The 22383-nt window shown below is 44.6% G+C and overlaps 2 long non-coding RNA genes across 2 annotated transcripts in view; both read left to right on the forward strand.

Moving 5' to 3' along the window:
* LOC131279522 (uncharacterized) overlaps positions 1–22383 on the forward strand; it is a 198058-nt gene that overhangs the window by 139702 nt on the left and 35973 nt on the right. The gene's annotated exons all lie outside the window — the stretch shown is intronic.
* On the forward strand, positions 12642–21472 carry LOC111760022 (uncharacterized). Its single transcript, XR_002793826.2, has 3 exons — positions 12642–12743; positions 18087–18239; positions 19057–21472. It is a non-coding gene; the product is annotated as an uncharacterized lncRNA (long non-coding RNA).

Genomic DNA, 22383 nt, shown 5'->3' on the forward strand with positions numbered 1-22383 from the left:
TGGGCATCTCTGCACCTCATGGTCATTGGTCCACATCATGGCCCACACTCTCCCCCATTCCATCCAGTGGGCCCTGGGAGGATTTACAATGTCCGGTGATTGCCCCTGAAGCACCATCCAGGGCAACTCCAAGTCCCAAAGGCGCCTCCACATCTCATCTCTTCCTGCCATTCCCCATACCCATCAGCCACCATGTCCACGTTTTTAACACCCAACCTTCCTATTTTTCAAGCATTTCCTCACCATTCTTACTGCTCCATATCCATAAGGAAGTTGCTGCTCAGCAAACACTTTTTAAGTTTTTTTTTTAACATTCTCTAACCGGGAGAACTCTTTTCTTTTTTTCTTTGCTATCTCTTGTATTTTTTTTTTAATAGACTTGGATAGACATATATTATTTTCTCTAAAGCCAAACATACATCTTCAGGCCCATCAGTTTTCACTGGTATTACATCCATTTCCATCAGTTTTCACTGGTATTACATCCATTTCACTGGATAGGCTTTAGGCCTATCCTCCAAAGCACTTTTAATCCTTGAGCCGCCATGTACCAAAGTTTCATTCTTATTTCATTCTATAAATGAACCTCTAACCCTTTATTCTCCCAAATAGCTGTGGCAAATGTCTGGCTTCTGTGCCTTCACTCATGTTTTCCCCTCTGCCTGGCATGCCTTTTCCTTTCTGACCAACCTGTGCGTTCTAGCTCAGATGAAATGATTTCCACGAGGACTCCCTGGGAAGACAATGGACACATCTCCCTTTGGCTGCTCCACATTGTGCGACCGCCTTGAGGTTGAGTGTCTGTTTTTCCCAATGGCCTGTGAGCTTCTCAAGGGCAGGAACCATCTCTCCTTCGCCTGTGACTCTCCCAAGCCTACCCAGGGCCTCATATGGCACAGGTGCCCAGGTGCATATCTGCTCATCCTGTGGTTGATTCATTGTGGTTGCTGCTGTTCCCTTACTCAGATTTATTCCCTTCCCTGGGAGAAGCGGACTCTGCAGAAATCCTGGCCAGAAAGAGATCTGGTGAGCTAGTCAGAGCAGCTCACCTGTTGGCTCACTGGTATGAATGTGATGTGATGAGCACACAGCCCAAGGGCCTGAGCTTTGTCAACAGGCACTGAAATGCCTTCTGACTCATTCACGGCTACTACTGCCTGAGTCTTCGTCCAGTGGCGAAGACCCAGATCCTGCTCACAGGCTGTACTGGAGATTTCAGCTGCTGGGTTCGCCTCCTGGCCTTCGCCTTCTCTGGGTAGTCTCTGAGTTTGGCTCAGACCTACTCTGCATTTGAGATGAGATTGCTGAGGATGACACCCTTGGGAGAGGAATATCTGTCATTGGGTTTTTCTACTTAATCTGAGATGAGACTGCGAACTCTCGGCTGCAGCCTGGGCCTACCGGGCCGGCCGGGGATCCTTCTCAGCCCAGAGGACAGCAGAATGTGGAAGCACAACTTGTCACTATGAAAGAGGCCAAATCAAGTCTGGAATGAAGAAATTCCTAAGGCAGGAGAGAGAAAATAGAGTGTAGTTAGCACCTGCTTATTTTTCTTCAAGAGAACAGAGAGTAGCATCTTTTAGCATTCCAGTGAACCTATTTGGAAAAACGCCCTTGGCACCTGAAGTTTGGTGTTGGCTCTCTAATTGACTTTAAAACTGGATTTTCCACAAATTCAGGTCCCCCCCTGCCTTTTCACCCTAATCTTTATATGTGCCTGCCTCTGTTAGGAAGCCCATTACACTGCGCCCATCCGCTGAGCTCCACAGGGAAGAGGTTCTCCAAACTGAGTTGCTTTCTTTGACAAGCAACCCTCAACTCCTCCCTCCTCCTCTCTCCTGGCTAGGAAGCCCCTGCTCTTTTACACAGCTGTTTGAGTTAAAGATTTCTCCTAATGTCGAGAAGAATTCTGTCCCTGCCATGGCCTTAGCCATTTGTTTCAAATAGTCTGTATAAAACAAATATGTTCCTGCTGTCCTATCACTCAGCTCTTATGCTCTTTCAGCCCAGCAGATCACTTCCTTAAACCTTCCCTTATACAGTGCCGCTTCCGTACTTTTTAAAGTAGTAATTTTTTTATTTTTAAAGAAGCTTTAGATTACATAAATGCTATATATATAAAAAATAAAGGTTTCCCATATGCCCTACCCCTTCCCCCTCCCACACTTTCCCACATCAACAGCATCCCTCAATAGTGTGGTACGTTTGTTACAATTGATGAACACATACTGAAGCATTGTACTAACTGTGGATTACAAGTTTACATTATAGTTTACACTCTGTCCTGCACAATTTTGTAGGTTATGACAAAATATACAGTGGCCTGTATATCCATCACTGCAGTGTCATGCAGGACAATTCCAGTGTCTGGAAAAGGTGAGTCCCTCTTCACTGAACACCTGACACCTTGCACCCCTTGAAGTATGTGTAGATCCATGTCTACACTCAAAGAAGATCTTGTGAAGAATTGTGGTAGACTGAATCACGTATCCACAGGCATGTTCTTAGTCTTTAATCTGCGTTCCTATGGGCATGAACCCATCTAAACATAGGGCTCTTGGAAAGTAAGGTGGATTATCAGTTAAGGTATGAACTCGCTTGTGAATAGCTGAATCTCGATGGGCCTTAATCTGTAGGGAGGCCTTATAAAAAACCAGAAGTCAGAGAAAGCCTCAGCAGGAGGTCAAGGACATTGCTACGTGATGAGGAAAGGAGATGCCAACCAAGGAACCCCAAAGTCTGCGACGAGCCAGCACCGGAACACTGAATTTTGGGGAGAAAGCATGGCTTTGACAGCACCTTGATTTTGGACTTCTGGGATCTGAAACCACGAGACAATCAACTCCTGTGTTTAAGCCAACCCATTGTACGGTATTTGGCATAACAGCCAGGCAAACTAAGACAACAACCAAAAACAATGGGGAAGAAATTTAAATCCTTAGTGAAGTTATTTGAAAACCTTAAAGGCTCCCAGCAACATATCATGAAATTTGCATTTTCCATCTTTCTATTTCTCTCTGCTTCCACTTTAGTCTCTCATCTTCCTTCATTAACATGCTGAAAAAACTCCCCAACCCAAGGCAGTCAGGCTCTCATAATTTCTCCTCTCTCTTCTTAGGCTTAGTTCTTTGTTATTAAGGAATGTGGAAGGATGAAAGTGAGTGGGAGGGATTGCAAACACACAATTAAAAAAAATCTCTTGTTATGTACGGATTTAGAAGTTGGTCAGAATGAATGACCGTAAGTGAAGCCGGACCCACGTAAAACCGCATCAACCTATCCGCCGCCCTGCTTTTTAACATTAGGCTTCTTGTAACAGAGCTTCTAATAGCATGGCCTTTTTTGGCAGGCCAATTCTACTGGTGCCTCATATTAAACTTCCTGTGGCCTCAGGAGCCTTGGGGGACTTATCCAGGATCTTGGGTTGAGATGGACCCTGTCGTGAATTCTGTAGGTTTCCGGCACAGGTGCAAGGAGAAAAGGGAAAGTTTAGATTTTGTCATTTCACTTTGTTGTGAGGAGTGAAGGAACCCCTGACAGAAGTGGCTGTCTAGCAAGGCCCTTCCCATCTTTGCTCCGCGTTTTTGTCCTCTGTGTGTGTGGCTGGAGGCTGGAAATGACGCGGTCCCCGCCCCTGCCATGTTGACTGACAGGGCTTCTGCAGCTCTCAGCAGTCCCTGGTGGAGTTGAGGACGCCGTCCTCCCCCATCCCACATCCCAGTCTAGTTGGGCCTTCCTCAAAGAGTTTGATGATCGGAGACAGATGTTTTTCTTCTTTTTAAAATGCCTTTGGTCATTTTAACAGGAATTTGGGAATGAGGAGGATTGTATCCATGGTACAGATTTTGACATCTTGAACCAGCAGTTAACTAAAGTTGAACTTCCACCGCACTGGTTGAGGCAGAATGAGAAGGAATGGAGTACAGTGTTGAGGCTGGGCATCTTGGTGGTCAAATATTGTTGCTCTCTCCCCATTTCCAAAGCATTTACATGTATATTGTTTCATTTGATTTTTTTTTTTTTTATGGAGTTAGTGGAGATTGAACCCAGGACTTCATACATGGGAATCAGGCGCTCAAGCACTGAGCTACGCCCACTCCCCCATGGGACTTGGGCTTTTCATTTGCTTGTTTTGTTTTTAGGAGGTACTGGGAATCGAACCTGGGACTTTGCACATGTAAAGCAAGTGCTCAACCACTTGCTCCCCATTTCATTTAATTTTTTTTTAAAGATTTATTTTTTATTTATTTCTCTCCCGCTCCCCCCCTCCAGTTGTCTGCTCTCTGTTTTCATTCGCTGTGTGTTCTTCTGTGACCGCTTCTATCCTTATCAGCAGCACCGGATCTGTGTTTCTTTTTGTTGTGTCGTCTCGTTGTGTCAGCTCTCCGTGTGTGTGCTGCCATTCTTGGGCAGGCTGCACTTTCTTTTGCACTGGGCAGCTCTACTTACAGGGTGCATTCCTTGCGCTTGGGGCTCCCCTACGCGGGGGACACCCCTGCATGGCAGGGCACTCCTTGAGTGCATCAACACTGCACATGGGCCAGCTCGACATGGGTCAAGGAGGCCCGGGGTTTGAACTGCAGACCTCTCATGTGGTAGGTGGACGCTCTATCCCTTCATTTGATTTTTACAACACATTTGACATAGGAAAAGTTGCATTTATTATCTATACTTTCCTGATTCACAGAAAAATGCTCAAAGCAGCTCATTAACTTACCCAAGAGCAGAGGATTTGTGAGTCCCCCCAGATATTTTGCCTTCTAGGACTAGAGCTTTATTCACTGAAGCTAAGTATTTGGGTACCATTCTCACTATTTTTTCAACATCCACAATGACCTGTCATATTTTCTTATTTTTTTCATTAAGCTAATTTTTTTTAACCTTACATAAATATGTTTAACACATATGACTATAGCAAATAAAAAGCCAATATCTCTTTCTATAATTGGAAAATAATCACAAAAATAAAAACAATGAGAACTGAGCAGTGTTCTTACATTTTAGCTTCCTGTGGAAGTCTCTGAGCCTGAGGTCTGCCCTCTATTTGTTATAAAGGGAAATTTTAACATGTTTTAGAGAGGTGGTGAAAGTCAGATGCCATCAAACTGAGACTTTCTCCTTTATGTCATTAGAAGGACTGAAACAGAATTGGAAAAGGGCTAATTTCTCAGCATTTGTATCAGTGTTATTTAATTCAGTGACCTTGTGAGAATACCAGAGTTACATAATAAAGAGTAAACATTGGCTGTAAGTTGATCAGAGTCTCTGATAGACTCTGTAGGTATCAGTAGCAGGTGCGCTAATTCAGTTCCATAATGAGTATTTTTCCATTCATTCACTCATTGGCCTTTAATGACCACTTACTATGGGCTAATCATACAAAGATGAATAAGAAATAATCCCATCCCTAAAGGAGAGTCATGGCTTCATTAGCATTAGTAATGGCATAACCTTCTAAGTTGTCTAAGATGAGGGTTATACCACCAACTTTGTCTAAGCGGGGTGAAGGAAGACTCCTAACATTTTGGTGATATCTGAACTGAGTATTGAAAGATAGGAGTTTGACAGCTATATATCTCCCAGTTGTACTACATAGTAACAATGGTAGAAAAAGACATGGTGGTTGTCTTAGTTTACCAGGGCTGCTATGACAAATACCACAAACTGGTTGGTTTAAAAAACAGAAATTTATTGGCTTTCAGTTTGGAGACTAGAGGTCCAAAATCAAGATATTGGCAGGTCATGCCTTTTCTGAAGTCTGTAACATTTTAGTGGTGGCTTGTTTTCACTCAGTCTCTGCCTATGTCACATGGCAATCTGCTTTTTCTCTTCCTGTGGCTCTCATGTCCAATTTTTCTCTCCTTGTAGAGTCTCCAGTCATACTGAGTAAAGCCTACCCTTATTCTGCTTGACCTAATCTTAACAGGACCATTGAAGATCCCCATTACAAATGAGTCACACCCAAAGGACCAGAGGTTAGAATTTGAATCTGTCTTTATGGGGAATATGATTCAGTCTACCACAGAGGTCTTGAGAAATGAGTTCTTTGAGAAACAACTAATTCTTTGGTTGAAGTGTAGAGTCAAAAATGAGAGAGGTGGGGTGGGATGCAGAGGTGTCTGAAAAGGAGACTGAGTAGCAGACTCAAACCAATCTGGGAACTTTGTGTACCTTGCTGGGGAGTTTGGACTGTCCCGTATACAGAGTGGAGCCAGGCAGAATATGTAAGCAGGGAAGTGATGTGATTAGAGCTGCACTTTAGAGAGGTCACTCTGGCAAAAGTGAGGAGAGATGTGGAAAGAGAAAGTATGATATCAGCACAGATGTCCAGCTTGGACGCCAATATTGAGCTTAAGTTAGTCCATGCAAATTTCATTTATTAGCTTGCTCCATGTGAAGAGTTTTTGGCAGCCAGAATGGAATGATGCTCTAGAGGATCTGTTGCTTTGGCCTTAGCAGGGTTGCCCTGGGATTTGTTTTTTAAAAATTATTATGTAGAGCTGCATCTTAAAAGTGGCCCAGTCCATGTGGGCTGTTTCAAGGGTGACTTAGGACAAAATATTGATTTCATAACCAAGAAATTAAATTAATAAGGAGTTTAGCCTCCTTTTAACTTTAAATAACGTGAGTGATTAGGGACTGAATTGTGGAAGGCCAAAGCCATTACAATACTTAAGACTTTTCATCCTCCTAGCCATCTTTAGCCAATTGCCAAGGCTACTACCTGGTCTCGGGAGAGGGCCCTTCTTTCCTCGTTACCATTTTACCCAAATATGGAGAAGGCTCTTCCCTTAATTTATTACAGCACAAGTGAGCCCAGATTGTTAATGTTGAGCACAATTGTACTGAAGATTGGGGATTTGGCTAGGATGTAAGTACAAGCAGAGCATATTAACAAAACTATTTTGTATGTCTGATTTCAGAAACCATAGGTCTGTACCCATCCTCAGTGGGCCATTGAAGGGTCATTGGTCATTCTCCTTTCTCTACTGGAAGTCTCTCTGACCAACAGCATGTCTCCTTCATCAGAGGCTAGACCTTGACTTATGGCACAGAATAGAGTTTCATTCCCCTGTCTACCTCCTACCTCTACTAGACCAGGTTTGCCCCCTTAGTCCTCACAGGTCGTTCTAGGCTTGGCTGCTGATTATAATGTACAGCAGGAACATCTGTTCTTTTCAGGGACAACTCTATCCTTGGCCTCATGGTCCCCAAAACATCATCCTACTGGAATGCAGTATTCCAACGCATCATAGTCTAGATCAAGAAGGCGTAAGCATAGTCAATCTAATCTCAGGTCCAGCTTGAAGTAAAGACAGGACTTTCTCCATCTTCCCTGTAGTCTTTTAGGTTTCTGCTCCTTATCTCCTCTGAAAAAATTCTTGAAAAAACAAAACAAAACATAGCACACTCACACATACATACACACACACCCTTCCCAAGAACAAGCAAAATATACAGTCAAAGGGAAGATAAAACCCTTATATAGACAAGCAATGTTTTCTCTAAAGAAGCTACAAAGCCTGCGGAGAAAGAGCTATGCTAAAACAAACATCTAACTTATATATCCAAGAGAATTCTTTATGTCTTAGTATAAACATTTACATTCTGATTAATTGTGACTTCATTTTTCCTCAAATATAATGGCTGGGTATATTGCTTTACAACTGGGTAATTAAAGGGCCCACTGAATTTATTTTCAAGAACAAAGGATGAAGGGTAGTGTGACCCAGAGTTAAATTCAATCCTTTAGCACTTAGAAGGTAAAAACTACTGCAGCTTTTAGATGATTTTGTTTTTTCAGCACCTAGTCCTGTATTAAAAGAAAATCTTATTGTCCCTGATCAGTGAGAATATTCATTTGAGAGCAAGTGTTGGGAAACTTATTCTGTAGAGGACCAGATAGTACATATTTTAGATTTGCATGTCATGTGGTCCCTGTTACAGTTACTTAACTCTGACATTGTGGGTACAAAAGTGGCCACAGATTATACATAAATGAAGGAACATGACTGGGTTCTAATATAACTTAGTTTATGGATACAGACATTTGAATTTCACATTTTTATGAGCCATGAAATATTCTTCTTTTGATTCTATGAAAATCAGTCTTAGAACATGGGCCATACAAAAATAGGTGACCCAGAGGCTAGTTTGCTGACCCCAGCACTAGAACTGCATTACCTTTTATAGTTATATATTCACATTGGATTTTATGGTGAAGTATTAAGATAGAGGGAAATGCAGAGTACTCTGTAACCATGAAGAAACCAATAAACCCAACTTGGAAGAATTTCCACCTCTTTTGAGTTTTTGAGTGAATCTGAGCATGTCTAAAACCTTTTAGGGGCAGCCTGGAGTTTTTTATGATCAATGTATTTCCCCTTGGAAGAAGACAACTTCCTACATGTCAAAAGGGAAAAAAGAGATCTTGAAAGGCTTCTGGCTGTCCAAACTCAAACGTGAGAGACAATTTTAATGTATTAGGAACAAACGAGGCAGTAGCATATGGTTTAAATTGTACGTAACACAGACATGTGTTTTCATCTTGCTGTTCTGGAAAGTGTGACCAGTTTGCCAAGTGGTTAGTGAGTACTCCTGGGGCTGGGTCCACAGAAACCCAATGGAGTGATTGCAGGTGTGTGCAAGAAGGGACATTCCGATATGGATACCCCATGTGTATGTGTGTGCATGTCATGGTGAGGTGACCAACACTCGCCAATCATTTGTCTGTAGTAAAATATTCTTCCTTGACTTCTGCCCATCAGCGCCCCTTCAGTCCTTTATCGAAGTTTAAGTCAAATGCCACGTCCCCTAAGAAACCAGCGTCATTTTCCTGTGACCCTCCCTTCTTTCCCATTTCCCCATAAGAATCAGCACTTCCTTTGTTCCCACCACTAGTATTCACTCCTACAAGCCCGTCTTGGATGACAGCTGCATATCACCTGATTGTGGGATTAGTGACCAAAACTGGATGATAATGCTTTAATTTTAAACCCTTCACCCGTGTCAGGAGGCTCTCTTTGAGTGTCTCTCTGATTGCAGGGCAATTCCCACTCGCATTCCCAAAGTCTCATCCTTCCCATTTGGGAGGTTAAAGAGAGTTCTGGTTGGGCTGTCCGTCTCTTCTGCCATGGCCACCAGCCTTGTGCTGTTTGCAGGAACTCCTACACATACCTGCCTTGCCATGACTCCTTGAGGCTCAGGCCAAGGGGCTGTCAGACCGAAGGCCCATTCTGTGAATGTGGATGGGTGGGTGCTCTGGGAAATGGGGATGAGGACAGCCTTCCAATGCAGGCTTTAGAAACTGACTGGCTAGGTGAACTTGGGGCAATGCTGAACCAGAGCCCGTTCAGTTGTGATCTATTCCAACACCTTCATTGTTGAAGTGGAAAGGCCAATACCCAAGGAGGTCATAGCTTATTGCTATCAGAGCTGGTCCCTTTGTTTCCTGTCGGAGGTTCTTTAAAATTACCAATTAATTGATTCATTCATTAACCAAACCTCACTGAAGCCTGTCATGTGTCAGGACTTCTGCTGGGCACTGGGGGAACCCAAGATGAATCAGGGATGCTATCTGTCCTCCCATATCCAGGAACCCAGTAGAGATGCTCATTTGGGCTTCATGTAGATTTGGGTGTAAGCCCTGCTTCTGCCCTTTTCTGACCATAGAACCTAGAAAAGTGTAAATGCACATGTCACCTTCATGAATTTATTGTGAATATTGAATGGCATAATTTAGGAAAAACACTTACCATATTGACTGGTACATAGGGAATATTCAAGAATTGGTAGCTCTTAGCATTATCATGGAGGCCCTTAGCCCTTGACCAATCAGCTGTCTTGGTTGCCTGTTTTGAGCAGTGCAGGAAGGTAGCCAAAGTATTTGGAAAAAAAATTGACCTCAAGAAAAATAGTTCAAGATTAGCTCCCTTGCTGCAGTTAAGATTGATTCTAATCCATCTGCTGCGAAGTGAAAGGTCATTTTCTGCCTTTTTCTAGAACTGAGAGTAAGGAGAAGAGAGGAGTGCGATGATCAGATGAAAAATGATTTCTTCTGCCCGGAGATAGTTTTATTCACTGCTTTCCTGGTAACTTAAAGCTATGTGCATTCACTTCTAACTTTTCCCAGTGAGACGTAATTTCTTTCAAAAATAGAGGCCAGCTTCCCGTTGCCCAGCTGACTGCCGATCCCACCCTGCCCTGATTAGCCCTCCCAGGGGGCTCCCCCAGAGCCGGGCACAGGCCCTGCTGCCTCTCTCGGACCGACTGGCACAAGCAGGTCCCTGCCTGGGAGGCGCTTTCCCGATCTCGTTTGTGGATAGAGTCCCGTGGGGTGCAACTCACCCTGGTTTCATGCGGTGTTGCAATCGAAACTATTGAATCTCAAAATGGAATATAATTAAGGCTGGGTTAATAAAGCGTGTTCCATTCGTAGCCAGTAAAGGGTGTCAGATTTCTCCTTACAGCTTTGGGCAAGGAAACTTAATCCCCAGCTTTGTCAGGGCAGACTGAATCAGAGGTGTGTCATCCAGCGGCAAGCCTCTCGCTGCCGTGGTGGCAGTCACTCCTCAGCCTCCTCTCTGCGGGTTTGTCCTGAGCTCATAGGCTCCAGCCCTGGCATGGCCCGGAAGGGGAGGCCCAGCTCTGCCACGTCTTTGGAGGCTAACCTGACTTTGTCTGGGAGGAATAAGGGACTTTCGCTCTAGGTCGAGTCCTGAAAGCAATCTAGAAGAAGGTATCCCTCAGGGACACCTGTGTCTTTGGGGGCACAGGCATGGAAGGTTGTGAGCAGAAGGGGGAGCAGTGTTCTAGAACACCCGGGCGGCGCGAAGGCCTGTTGGCCATTGTCTCGCTACCCTTCCTGCCTTGAGTCCCTTTCCTCCTTTTTTTCTAGCAACCTTCTTCTCCAGCTTCTCCAAGGCCCAACACAACAGGCAGAATTGTTAGTGCTCATTAATTCTCCCTTAGCCCCGGAGCCCTCTGCGCTGTACATATTTAACAATAATGGCCACTTGTTTTGTTGTGCAGAGCACTTACATGTGCTATTTAACCCAGCTCCCCTGACAAGTCCTCTATTATGGATGAGGAAACAGAAGCTCAAAGAGGTTGAGTAAATGTCCCAGGGACATATAGAGAATTCATTTCTTCAGCTGATGTTTATTCATTATCTATTATTTCATGCTAAGCATTGTTTTCCGTCCTGGAGATACATCCATGGACAGACAAACAAAAATACCTGACCTCATAGAATTTATAGTCTAGTGATATATATATATGCTGTCATTGTCACATTAAATAAATAAGTAAATTATATAGTATGTATTAGAAGTTGACAGGTGCTATGGAAAAAAATGCAAATGTGAGGCTGGGCTGGAATTTGAACCCAGAGCTCGAGCCATGCCTGGCACGCTCTTAACCTTCTAGGTTCTATTGCCTCTGGTTCTTGGACTTTCTTGTAATTACCTATGGGCATTCTAGCTGCCCCCTCCTAGCCTAGGGCAGGGCCTTTCCTGAATCAGTTCCCTATGCTGGCACATAGCTCAGGGCTGGCCCAGAGTCAGCTTTCAATGAATGTTGGCCCAGCATGTGAATAAGTGACTGACCATATGATGATACCAGAACCTGCCGGAAGGTGGCAATTTCCCAGAAGTCTGGTCAGTCCTGGAGGCTGGGCTCTGTCTCCCCAGGCAAATGCTAGAGCCTGTAGAATCTGCAGAATGGGGAAAAAAAGAATGACTGTTTTTCACTACCTTCTAGATATGTCATAAGGATTAACTTGACAGGGCGTGCTCGAAGACTTCAGCTTCTCTGAAGGCAGGGACTTGTGTCATTCAGAATCCCAGCAAGGATCTGGCATGGTATTTTCAGGAGGAACTGGTCCCAGAGAAATAAGTTTGTTTTACTGACTAGGCTTCTAAACAGGTTTTAAGAGCAGCCTCTTCTAGACTATGGCCCTGTGCAAGGGCTCACTACCATTTGGAGCAAGCGTGAAAACATGTTTTTCCCCCTTTGCCAAAGTGGGCTCTAAGTATGTGCAAACCCACGTTTCTTGGATGTTTCTTTCCCATTGTGGAAGTAAAAAGGCTGGCTTTTATTTGAGTGAAGTCTTGTCCATCAGCTCTAATAGGGCAGCTACCGGAATGCTTGCCGGCCAAATGTCAAATACAGATCATTAGGCGAAACGGCCTTGAAGCCATGTTCCCAAACTGAGAAGGGCTCTGCCATTTTGACAGTGGGAACAGAAAATTGGAAATTCTGGAAATGTCAAAGTAGTATGAAAACTAAATGGAAAGGTTTTACTTCATTCTCTTTTGTTGCTGACGACTAAGTGCCCCAAACCTGTTCGGTCACTCCCACGCTCAGAATGCAGGCGGGAGGCCCTCTCGGTATTTTCCTGCTCATCTGATGCAGTGTCCCTAAGCGCAGTGAACTCGGTTAACTAAAAGCTTTGCCAAGATTCTGTTTGACATTGGCAAATAGGTCAGCACTGTAGTGTTTGCCTGATATGGACAACATGCATTCTCAAGTGCAGAGAGCTGTTTCCTGATGGGGAAAATCCCCTATCATTACTCAGCAAAGACAGGTAATAATAGTTTGGATTTCTCTGGCGCCTTTTTCTCTGAGAGTTCAAAGGTCTCTCTTCCACTCTATCTCAGTCATCTCTCCACTCTGTTGTCAATTAGGCAGGAGCAGGCATTATCATCACTAACTTGAAGAAAGAAGAGCCGAGGCACATTTTGGTGAGTTGTCCCCCTCATGCTGACATTAACTCAAGTTCAAGTTTCCTGCCTGCAGTGGCAGGAATTAATGAATTTAGGCCCAGACCCTAATGACTTGTTATCTCTCAGGCAGACTCATGCTAGACACTATAAATATGGTAACTTGTTTATTTCACCGTGGAAATAATCCTATGAGGTGAGCATTACTATTGCCATTTGCTAGTTTAAATAGTTGTCTCATAGTTCTTGAAGCTAGTAACTTGCCATGCCAGTGAGTGTATACTGCTATAGCAAAGCTCAATGCCGTTGTCCACATCAAATTACCTCCTTTACCTACGGAAAGATAGAGTTGTCCCTGGATCTGTCAGAGCTGCACTGTGCCTAGGATTAGGTTGAGATGTGTGGGTGTCCCAGGCAGTCAATTTGGCATCTGTTCATATCGATGCCTTAAAAATATTTATAAGACATTTATTTAGTGGGGGAGCCGAAAACTCATTTTCTATTAAATGGAATTCCTCTCTCTTTATGTTTACATTTAAAGTGAGGAATTCATTACATGCACTGACACTAACGTAACACTTTAGTGTATTTGGAATAGCTGCCCAGTTCACAGTGTTTCCATTCCTCGTAATTGGATAGTGTTAGTCACTCACACGCAGGAGGCTAAAGGTAACTTTGCGAATGTAGTTGCGTAGTATCATTCAAAAGGAGGTGAGAAATTGCTTTTCCTGATTTGCCTTTCGGCAAAAGTTTCCTATTTTTCTGTTTCTTATTCTCTCTTCAGCTTCCTTGTATGATTTTTCAGAGCCAGACAACATCCTGGGAAGCTTATTAAAGGGATTAAATTTTAAATATTACACAAAATCACTCATTGCCAATAAATGACGTGACCCCAGGCGTAACTTGGTTTCAGGTTTCCCGCTGGCCTCAGGGAACCATCAGCAGGCTGGTTTTAGGGCTGGGTGGCTGGGCCAACGCTGTCCGGGGCAACTGCCATAGTAAAACTAAGCAAAAGAGGTAGGGTGACCCCAGTGAGTGAAAAAACGTCCACTTGAGCGTACTCTCTACCTCAGTAAGAGTGGAACTTATTATTAAAAAAGTTCAATTTCACCAGTTGTGTCAGTGGACATGTATGGAATATATTCTGATTTTTTTCCACAAATTTAAATGTTTGGTAGAGACTTCTGAGTGTATCCCTATTCTTATTTCCTCTCCTTGAGGTGGTGAGCCCTGAAGCCGTGTGTTAAGATAATGGGTCACACAGGATGGCTGCTCCCCTTGCCAGTCTGGGTCACCGAGTGACTAGATGGAATTGAGCCCTCTGCTGACGTGCTTTAGACATGTGCCGTGAGCAAGAGAGAAACCTCTGTAGTTTAAACCACGGAGATGTGGGGGATTTATTTGGTATCTTGTCTTAATACAATTGGTGTCCTGGCCCACTCCTTTCTCTGACTGGATCTTGCATCCCCTTGGTAACTTAATCGTTTGTTCCTCTGTTATTTATTTATAAAGCTGAGGTGCTCCATTGACAATCTGGGTTTGGCTTGGCAACGTTCTTACTGAGCTCTCCGGAGGGATCTCCCTGTGTTCTAGGCCGACGGATGCTGCCAACAGCCACACAATATTCATCACCCTCACTGATCATCCCACTTTGGGCTTTGAGGGTATGAGGCAGAGAGGGAAGTGAAGGTCAAAAGGAGGAATGGGGAGAAAAGGACAGAATAAGACAGTGTGGGGATGAAGTAGGTTCTGAAGAAATTAGAATGGGGAAAATAAGATCCAAAGGAGACTCAAGGCTGCTTCCTTTCTGGTTCCATCAAGGACTGTCATTCATGGAATCAAGCAGTGATTCCTTCATTGATTCTCTTCCTGCTAAAGTCATTTGTCCATTCCAGAGACAGTAAAATGAGCTACAGAGAAATGTACTTTGGTCTTCTGTTGCTTGTATTCTGACAGAGAAAGCATTCACATAAAGGGGCATTTGCAGTTTATTGATGTAAAGAACATCGTATAGAGCCTTCAGAGGTAAGGGTGGCTGCCCAATAGAGTGGGGATGCGGGGCAGCAGGGTGGGGTGAATGTTTCTGTGAGGGCATTAATGACATTGAGAATGGGCCCAAGACTTTGAGATTGAAGAACATTATCTTGTCAGTGCCCATAGACCTTAGTAAGCTCACTCTCCTGCTGAGTTAACTTACCTCTCACAGCAGTGATTTTGAGTCCCAGTGTCAACACCTGAATTTTTAAGATAAAACAAAACCTTCCATCTAGGACAAGTCAGACATCTATGAAGTAAGTGACATTAACCACATACCACTAATAATAACTGCTGTTTTCTGAGAGCTACTTCCTGTGAACTATTTCATCTAATCCCCACAATCGCCTTGTAGTGTCATCATTTATTTCTATGTTATAATTTTAGAGATGAGGAAACTGGGCCTCCAAGAGATTATGTCAGTTGTCTAAGGTCTCTAAGAAAATGTGGTGCTGGATTTGAATCCTGTGGCATTTGATCCCACAGGCCGTGCTCCTACACATTACGTTGCACTGCCAGGTTGGCAAGGAAGGGAGCTAATCCTTGGAAATCACTTGATGAATGTGGAAGCAAAGTAGATAGGGTTGGATGATTTGAAGAGACACTGACTCCTGCCCCACAATAGATGCTCCTCTGTAGTAACCTAAAGTCAGTGGTGGCTACCTGCGTTAGGCTACAAAGCTGTGACAAGCTCTTCTTTTACGGTCTGTTTTCTGCACTAGTCTCTCTACAGGCTCCCTCCCTTCTCTCCACTTTATTCTCCACGGACAGTTTGCATCTTTCCCCATCTTTGCATGGCTGTGTCTTGCTCCCCCTGCTTTGAGTTGGAAGTAAGTCAAGGTGGCTTGGGAAGATGGTAGTCTCTTCGTGCCATGGCGACTTCCCTGGTTCAGTCTTCCCTGGAAAACAGGCTCTGAATGTAAACTCTTCCACAGAGTGCACAGTGTACAGAGCTGCAGTTGAGTCTGGGGTAGCCAGAGAAGGAACTCAAGGGGACTCCACAGCTGTATTGCCTTTGGGAAGCTGGGCAGGCTGCATCTGAGATGGGCTACTTGGCTGGGCTTGGAAAATGAAGCATTGTCTTTTTCGAGAAAGAAAAAGGGGAGACTTTCCTCAAGCAGGGAATAGCTTTCACAAAGCATAGCAGCCTAAGAGATATCTGGATGTTTAGGGCAATTGTCAAATTGTCAGCAGCTTTGTATGGCTAGAAGTTAAGGTACACAAGGAGATAGAAAGCTGCTGGAAACCAAGAGCCATGTCTATTCCTTGATATCCAGCAAGAACAGAACAAGAGCAGATGCTTAATCATAATTTATTGCATGAACACCTAAGTGTTGAACGAATGTAGGAAAGAAGAAATCATGGAATTATCTATTCTTTGAATCCCTCACCTTATTCAGGCCTGTTAGTTTCCAATGGTGTGGGGCCACTGATACAGCTCTTTGCCCCACACCTGCTAACTTAGACCAGTACTTAACAGAAGAGGTCCCTTTTCCTTCATTTCCTCTCCATTTTTGCATGTCTTTCTTCTCTTAGTTTCTTTGTTTCTCTACCTATCTGGTTTTTAATAGAAAAAGACTTAGATTTGGAACTGAAAGTCTTGAGTTCTAGTCCTAGCTTCTACTTTCTAGCTGGATAACCTTTTCCAAATCATTTAATCACTTGATGCCTCACTTTCATCATCTATAACATGGAAATAATAATGCCTATTTCTCAGGAATGTTATGAGACTCAAATGCACTATGCTAGGGTTTCCCAAAGTGAGTTCCACAGATTTTATTAGGTGTAATAAGAAGGTAAAGGAAGCATCCATCCTTTGGTCAATGTGAAAGTGTGAGAAAGTGTGGGATGGACAAAATATATTAAATTTCCCAAACCTTTAATATGCTAAAATGTCTTGTGATCGCCAAGAAGCAATGATGGTGGGTGGAAGGTATAGGATGCAGTATTTTGGTGTCAAGAACTGTATTATTTATTGCCTACCTAAAACCCCTTTCTATTTTCTTCTTTGCTAAAAGAACTGCTCCTTCTTTGTGGAATCAAATATGTCCTGTCCCTTTGCAGCTGGCCTATGGCACATCAGAGCTTGGTGCTGTAGCTCAGTGGGTGTATTTGTGCAGACTGCAGAGAGGAGGTGAGGTTGAAGTAGGGCCTTATGGGATGAGTAGAAGCTTCCACCAGGTAGGGATAGAGAATTCTAAGCAGAAGGCATAAGATCCCAAACGTTTCATTGTGCCATGGCTTGTGTGTAAAAGGGCCTGAGCTTACCTAGACTTTTGTCCAAGGGCTTTGGGAAGTAAGGAGTTAGAGGGAAATGACATAAATCATTAGCTCCTATTCTCCAGTGACAGTGTTATTTGCTCACAAGATCATGGCTGGTGACTTTCCTCAGTTGTGATTGCGTGCCATGTTTGGGGAAATGGGGCATTCCCCAGGGAGACCTCAAGGCACACCCTAATCCTCCTGGCCAGAATGACACAGAACAGCTGGGAGGAGCAGCTCTCTGACAATGGTCCAGACGTTCTTTAGGCTTGACTCTTCCTCTCTGACACTCGCAGGCACCGCCCCTGGGAGGTGGGAGTAAACTTCTTTGAGTGGAATTGGGCCCTGAGAGCTCAAGCCTCACATTAGCGTGGCAGTGGCCTCCATTCCCACTGCCTTTCCTCTCTGGGCCTAGAAACTGACAGGAAAGACAAACCCAGTGAGCAGGTGGGGATGACAAGTGCATCTCAGAGACAAGTGCAGAGACAAGATACTGTCCAGCAAATCTCATGGGCTGCTGACAAAATGGAAGGCAGATTTCTTTACTCTGGGCACACACTAGAAAGGACTTGCTCAGTTTGTGGGGGTGGGTCCTTGGATTTCAGATATCAAATCTATTTGAGAAGAATTCCTCCCAGACCATCCAATTCTAGCCAGGTGCATCCTCCGGGCTTCCTTCATGCTGCAGTGCACATCATGTTAAACAACCGTCTCCAGTCTTCCAGTTCCTTCCCTAGCCTGTGGGCTCCCATAGGGCAGGACCTGTATCCTGGTCTCCACAGTGCCGCACATGAACCAGCCCAGAAGAGGTGCCCAATGAATGAAGAAAGGAATTTATGCAAACAGTTCAACAGCATTCAGGACCAATTTCCTAGGTTTAGGCTAATTAGCACTGCACTCCACATTGTTTTAGTACTAAGCATGACAACAGCATTATTTATCTTGGACTAACAGTCAAGGGCCGCCATGTTGCTTATGTTGATCATGCCCTACAGTAGGAGGATGTTGTCCAGTTGGGAAGGCATTTCACACACAGGATTCCAAATTGGTCCCCACAATTATCTTTAGGCCAAGAAGAAGCTACCATTCCCATTCTGTAGACAGGGGACCTGAGTTGCCAGCCGCATATGATGCTATGATTCCCTGGAGAGCTGAGACTTGACCTTACCTTCTCCAGAAGCCCAGCTTTTTGCTCCAGTTTGCTGCCTCACCCAAATCAAGGTCAGTTATTGGACATTTATTCATTCAATAATAAAAGTGACTAATTACTAATTTTCTTTCTCTCTGGATGGTTAATACTTTTTAATAACCACATAAGCTGCTTTACAGAAATGCACCAAAAGAAAAATTATTGCTCTCCTTTAACTAAAGAGGAAGTGATTATTTTAATAATGGGGACAATGTGGTCAAGCTCTCACCAAAGTTTGATTACTCTCTCTTTGTATGTCTTCAAATGTTCTTCCCAAGTCCTAACGCCCTAGATAATACTGCTGACAGTCTCGGAATCTCAATAGGGGTATACAATACGAAAACAAAATTTAAAAGTATTTCCTTCCCAAAATTCAGAAGGAGATTGGGAGGAAGAAGAGATAAAATTTTTTAGTAAACATGGCAGAGTACCACAGTTATAGCACATTATAATTCTGTTTTTTTTGGTTAGCATTTGTCAGATTCCTCATTTCATGCTCATGCTTGTACTGAACGTTATTGCCTTTGACTGTCCTGATCACACACCGAAACCAACCTGACCACCCAGCATGAAATTTTTTTCTTGAGATTCAGGAGCTCCCTGCCAATTTCTGCACAGCTCCGGGGTGACAGATCTAGAAGCAGCAGTTAACAAACAGAACTTTTTTTCCATTTTCACTCCCCTCAAGGAATAGCTGTTGTTTTCACCCTAATGAGAAAGTTTAGAGATTGCCTCTACTGTTGTTGTTGTTTCTTTTTTTTTCAATGCTCTTTTCTGGGTGAAACCAGTGGGGAGCACTCTCTAGGAAGACAGTGGAAGCTGCTTAAAGTCCTCCTCCTTCCTCTCCAGGACTCCCGACAGGTGGCTGCTAAGTGAGAAAAGGAATGATCATTTCTACTGTCAAGACTAACTCCCCATCTGGTGAGAAGAAAGATGCCTCCTTGGGCCCAAGCTGGCCATCCAGAGAGCTATGAGGCTCCTTTTCCCTCAGGCAGCCTCTTGTGGATGGATGGCCTTATCCGCACTGTGGAACCAGCCAGACACTCTGCAGAGACCCTGGCAGTGTGAGAAGTCCCTCAGCAGCAGGGTACAAAGTATTTCCAGGAGTCCGCCCAGCAGCTTCCACCCCAAATCATGCATGTTGCTCAGCTCCCACACCATGTGCATTGCTCAGACCCCAAACCATGTGCGTTGCTTGGATTAGCTTTCAGTGGAAGGACTAGGAGGAGCCAAAAACAACTGAGGAAGGGAAATCCTTTATCCCTGGGCACCAAGGGCATGGAAACTCAGGGTTAAGAGAAGCCTTGATGGTTGTCCGGTCCAGCCTCCCTTGGTCTACCACATGGTATCTAGCTTGCACACCCATCCCATCCCATCCCATCCTGTCCCATCCCGTCCCATCCTGTCCCATCCCATTCCATCCCATCCCATTCCATCCCATCCCATCCCATCCCATCCCATCCCATCCCATCCCATCCCATCCTTCCCATCCCATCAAGAAGCTGCTTGACTCTTTGAAAGTTCTCCGTTCAATTCAATGGAATCCAACAAACCTGTATTGAGTATTGACTGGGCTGAGCACAGTGCTAAGAAGTGGAGACATGCAATGAACTCCTACCAAGATATCCACCCCTTGGCCTCCCCAACACAGTAGGCCTGCCTCTTCCTCCATTCTATAGCTGTTCTCATATTTGAAAACAGAGTTTATGCCCCCGGGCCCAAGTCTTCTTTTCTGCAGACTTAACATCTATGTCCTCTGCTTTGAGCATGTTCCTCTTTGTCCATGTCCTCCTGAACCTCACAGCCATGGACCACCTAGGATGGATGAGACTTCACTGTCCTTCCTAATGCAGCCTAGTAGCAAGATATGCCTTAGCCACACAGAGCCGAGAATGTGGGTCACCGTATTGCTGATAGAGGGAACTGAATTTGGGGTACCTATGAAAAATACTAGAAAGAACCCCTACACCATCTCATCAGTCTGATCCTTCATCATTCCCAATTCCTTAAGATCCTTTATAGCTGACTTAATGGCAAAGCCAGTGAGCATGCTCTGGGTTCTCCTCGGAACATCCCTTCAGACCGGGATCTCAGAAGTATAAATCCTTGTGCTCTAGGCTTAAAATGCCCCATCCACAATACTCTCCCATCTGCTTTGCCCCAGATGCTGGGGCGTTTTTTTTTGACAAGCACCTCCCATGTGCATGCAGGGAAAAGGGGGCTGGTGGTATAAGCCGGCAGCATTGGCAATACCCCTGTCTCCAGGTGAAGCAATTTCCGATGACTTGGGGACTCCTGCCCTCCCTGGCTGCACCGAGCTGAGGACCTGCTGGGCCTTGGTTCTGCTCAGTGGTCTCCTGCCCCCAGAGAAGGAGCTGGTTCTTGCTGACCCTTTCCTCTGCCTCAGCTGGCCTGGCAGGAGTAGGAGAGGGAGGGGGCTAATCCCCTTATGGCTTGTGGGGGTAGATACAAGGATTCACTGAGGCAATGCTTGTGAAGCCTTTAGAATAGAGTGAGCACTCAGTCAAGCTGACCTGGTGAGCAGAGGACTGGACTCTGGAATTCCGATTCCACACCTCATGCACTTTCTGCCGCACGAACCCCAATGCTACTTTTGAATTTTGGCACACCCCAGCCGCAGCAGGCCTCCTACACTCTGTGCTCCCTGCCTCCATACCCTGCTTTATTACTATTATTTTTTAACAGATGAGGAGACTGAGAAGAGTGACAAAGTTGTAGCCTAGTTTGTGGCAAACCTGGGTCAGCATCCAGTGCCCCCTGACTTCCATTGAACCCAATATCTACAAATTAAGAAAGGAATGAGCTACACGGAATGAGTTACACCCACACACAGAGCAAAACAGAGTATCTTGAATTTCGTCCCTGCCTCCAACTAACACTCATAACTCTTGTGATCAGTAATTCATTCCAACAGCTCTGACATTTCCAGCTGCGGTTCAACATATATTAATAGTGGCAAGTAGACAGGGCCTGGAGTCTCCATGGGAGAAATGCTTCTTTAGAAGTTCTGCATGACTGAGCTACGGCACATGCTCCTCCTGGCTGGTGCCTAGAATTCCAAATTACATTTGCTCAGCTCCACATCCCCTTCACCGCCTCCTGAAGGGTGGAACAAGTGCAGGCTGGGGTGGGGAGATCCACCCGTCAGATAAAGGGAAGATGGTCCCAGCAGCTCCCTGGGGGCGAGGAGGGCTGGCTTGCAGGCTGGAATTCCCAAGTAAAAACAAACAAATAAAAAATCTATCATCACTTCGGTGGAGAGTTCTTGCTTCCTGTGAGTTGGATTTCCTGGCTGCCTTTCTTCTTCCCCCACCACAGCACACAGCATTCCCATGAGCGAGAGCATCAAGGCCAAGGGAAGATCCTTGGATAAACTTGGGAAATAGCTTTGGTATTCAAGGTGGCCCTCTAGGATGTTATCTTAGCCTACCTTTGCAATCTTACCTTGTGTGACTCTCCTTCATGCAGCCTGTGCTCCAGCCAAAATCAACTGCTCACCCCATCTGGGCCTTGTAGCCTGTGTGCCTTTGCCCAAGACCCATGCTGGACACCTGAATTCTTCATCTCCCTGTGGCCAGATCCCTAGCTGCCCCCTCCAGGACACCCTCCCTGATCTCTGCAAGTGATGCTCCTTCTTCTGGCCCCTCAAAGGTCCATCTCAGTATTTATTCAACTTAGAGTTATTGAGTTCTTCCCATTGTTGTAGACATTGAGAGAGGTTAAATGATTTGCATATGGAAAATTATTCCATTCCGTAATAATTTTGGAATGGAAAAGGATTTTATTTGCCATGTGCTGAGCAGGGCTGCAGCTCTCACACAGCTCAGGATATCTATGAAGAGAGGATCAGCCCCCACCCATAGCTTATATCACCATGATCTAGGTGCTGTTCTAGGTGTTTGAGGTTCATCAGTGAACAAAGATCCTGACTTTGGAGAGTTTACAATCTGGCCTCTCCCTTAATTTACTGATACTTCTGTACATACTTTGTCCTCCTGTCAGACATTCTGCCATTCGAGGTCAGATTGATATCATTTCTGCCTCCTCTATGTATCCTCTCTTTTTTAAGTTCAAACTTTATTTCAAAGGTAAAAAATAAAATAGCAGACAAAAGGCAGCTCAACAAATTATGGAAGCACTACTCCTAAAAATTCT

Source organism: Dasypus novemcinctus, chromosome 8 (genome assembly GCF_030445035.2).
Source record: "Dasypus novemcinctus isolate mDasNov1 chromosome 8, mDasNov1.1.hap2, whole genome shotgun sequence".
NCBI lineage: Eukaryota > Metazoa > Chordata > Mammalia > Cingulata > Dasypodidae > Dasypus > Dasypus novemcinctus.